General features: G+C 32.8%; 1 pseudogene; it reads right to left on the reverse strand.

Annotated features, from left to right (window-relative positions):
• LOC106302544 overlaps nucleotides 1–925 on the reverse strand; it is a 4,646-nt pseudogene extending 3,721 nt beyond the window's left edge.
• Nucleotides 926–3,235: the final 2,310 nt, after the last annotated feature.

Raw genomic sequence — 3,235 nt, forward strand, 5'->3', positions numbered from 1 at the left:
CCTCAGGTTCGGATGGCTTTGGCTCTTTGTCTCGGCTCTTCTTCAGCTGGAGCTGATCTTGATGGACTTCGGCCGGTGAGAGGGGAACCAAGGTGATCTTCTTTCCCTTATGATCAAAGGAGTGGTGGTTGGTGTATCCGTCATGTATAGTCTTTTTGTCAAACCGCCATGGTCGTCCTAACAGAATATGGCATGCGTCCATGGGCAGAACGTCGCAAAGGACCTCGTCCTCATATCGTCCAATAGTGAGAGGGACCGCGACCAGTTCCCGGACGTACTGTTCTCCAGTGTCGTTTAACCATTCCAATCTGAAAGGTCGAGGAAGTGGTTTGGACACGAGTCCTAACTTCCCGATAAGAGACTCACTAGCAACATTAGTGCAACTACCACCATCAATAATCAAAGAACAAACTTTTTCTGAAACTAAGCATCGAGAATGAAAAAGATTCTCCCTTTGTTCTCGTTCATTGGTTTTGGCTTGAACACTTAATGTTCTTCTGGTAACAAGAAGTGGACCGTAAGCTGGGTAGTCGAGATGTCCATCCTCATCATCATAGATCGGCTCAAGTGTCTCATCAAAGGCCGGTTATAGATCAAGGTCTGAATGTTCTTCAAAGATCGAAACAAGTCTTTCAGCTAACTTGCCATTAAAGTCATCAATTTTCTCTGTATCTTTCATCTTTAATCTCTCAAACTCATTCATCAATGTCTGCAATCTTTCTTCCTTGACTCTCTCAGCTCCAACATGCCTAGCCTTTATTGCATCCCATACCTTCTTTGCTGTAGTAAGTTCGCCGACTTGCAATAGCAACAACTCCGGTATGGACTGAAACAGAAGCGCTATGCCCATGTCGTTTTTATCTCCCTCTAGGGTTTCTTCTTCAATAGCTTCCCAAACTTTGTGTATCTTCAAAGAAATCTTCATTCTTATTGCCTACACGGTGTAATTTGTTGCACTAAGCATAGGACATTGTATAGAAGATCCGCCTCCTCCTCTCGTTTTTATAGTTGTTGCAATTGTTGGTATTATTTCGCCACTCATCTCTTCCTTAGAGAGAACATTTGTCGGACCGCTATAAGCGCAAAATCTTCTTTGATCTCCTCCGAAGTGACTGCATAACTCTTTCAAAACCAACCAATTCCCATAACTCTATCAAACCCAACCAATTTCCAAATATAGATGATTTCACCATGTACAGTTGAATCAATAAAGAAAGACTGATTCTCTTAAAAGTTGACTAAAGTGAAATGGTAAAGGAAAGAGATATCTGATCTTGGCCGTCATGATTCAAATAAAACCTAGTGAAAGGTAATTTGATTGTTCTTCATCAAATAAAAAATTATTGATTGCAGATCCGCTTCAACGAAGAACAAGGAAACACAACAAAAACATCGCTGCAGCGAAGAAAAAAGTCGGCTAAAGTCGGAAAACATAAGATTCACAAAAGAAGAGAAATTTGGCTAACCCGAAGAGACACGGATCTATATATTACAATAAAAACAAAATCAAACAAAAGGGGTGGCGAACGGCGGCGAAAGTGCTCGCGGGCCACCGAGCACAATTTTTATTTTTGAGAACTTAGAGAGAGGCTAGAGCGTTTAGAAAAACAAAATGGGTATTATTAGGCTTAGAGGCGACATTAACCCATGGTGATGATTTTTTCCTGCCTGTGTAAAGTCAAAACATGACTTAAAGAAAAAGTTACAAAAAAATGTTAAATTTTATATATTATCAAGGTACATATAAGTCCAAAAGAAAGAAAAAGTCTCTCTCTGTCTCTTTTCTCACATCAATCTTTTAGAGAGAGAAAAACTCTTAAGCCATGGCCGATCTTATTTTCTTTGTAATGTATAGTTATTCAAGTTTGTTTCTTATCACTAATCTCAGTGTTTTTTCGGTTTAAGTTGTAAAAAAATTTTCTCTAATTAATCTGGATCTGTTTTATTTTCGTTTTCATCTGGCAACATATTATTATCTCTTGTCTAACTTTACATTAGATATTTTCTTTTTAGAATATGTGCAATGAGGGAGTTGAAAAAATTATTCAATAGTTGAATGAAGTTCAATGAGGTCGTTGAAAAGAAAAAAAATGATGCGGCTTACATTGTGTTGAATTGTTTCAACGGGTTGGAAAAAAAAATGGGAACCATATTTGATGATATGGATGATTGTAAGTATGTTATTGGTTGATGAAATATAATAATTTTTTTTAGGGAAATTGCCACAAATACCACATTCATAGTACCACTTTTCATGTTTATAGTAACCACTTTTACCTTCACTTTTAATAAAGAGTAAAAGATATTTGTACCCCTAGAGTTAACTAATCTAGACTTACCATTTATAGTTGAGAGGTTGGGTAAAGTTTTTGGAATGTGAAATTTAGGATTCTAATAAATATAAACTTAAATTTTTTATAAAAAATTTTAAAAAGATAGCTTCAAACATAATTTTCGATTTTCAAAAAGAAATTTTGAGTTTTTTTTTTTGAAAAAACCAATTAAAAAATTTATAAAAAAGTTATAGTTTGAAAAAGTATAATACGAAAACATAAAAAAAATTATTATTTTTTATTTAAATAATTATATAATATATATAACAAGGTTATAAGAGTCTTTTGTCACTTAATGAACAAGACATTTTTGAAAATGTTCCTTTAATGGTGGTAAAGATGAATAATGGTACCATGAAAGTGTTAAACATGAAATTCTCTTTTTTTATTTCAACCTTGTTATTTTAAATCAATTTTTTAATAAAATAACTAACTTTATAGAAAATATAAATTATACCAAAATTCATTATTTTTATGTTCTATAATTAGAAAATTGGTTCATTTGATTTGGACACATAAAAATATATTTTCCTGTAATATTTGTCAAATACTTGTTTATTTAAATAAACCTTTTTGTTTTCTAACATTCAAAATTTTATTAGTTATTATTTTGATGTTTAAAATTCCAAAGTTATCAATTTCAACATTTCAGAAATAATTTAAATTTGTAAAAGATTCATTTATATTTATTTAGGAATCTTTTTTTAAATAATATGGATCCATTAACTTTCACGATGGTCATTTATTGTTTTACCATTTTATATGTATTTTCTTGGTAAATTGTCACAAATACCACATTCATAGTATCATTTTTTATGTTTACATTAACCACTTTTACCCTCACTTTTAATGAAGGGTAAAAGACTTTATACTCCTAGGGTTAATTAATCTAGACTTAGGGT

Source organism: Brassica oleracea, chromosome C7 (assembly GCF_000695525.1).
Source record: "Brassica oleracea var. oleracea cultivar TO1000 chromosome C7, BOL, whole genome shotgun sequence".
NCBI classification, from domain to species: Eukaryota; Viridiplantae; Streptophyta; class Magnoliopsida; order Brassicales; family Brassicaceae; genus Brassica; species Brassica oleracea.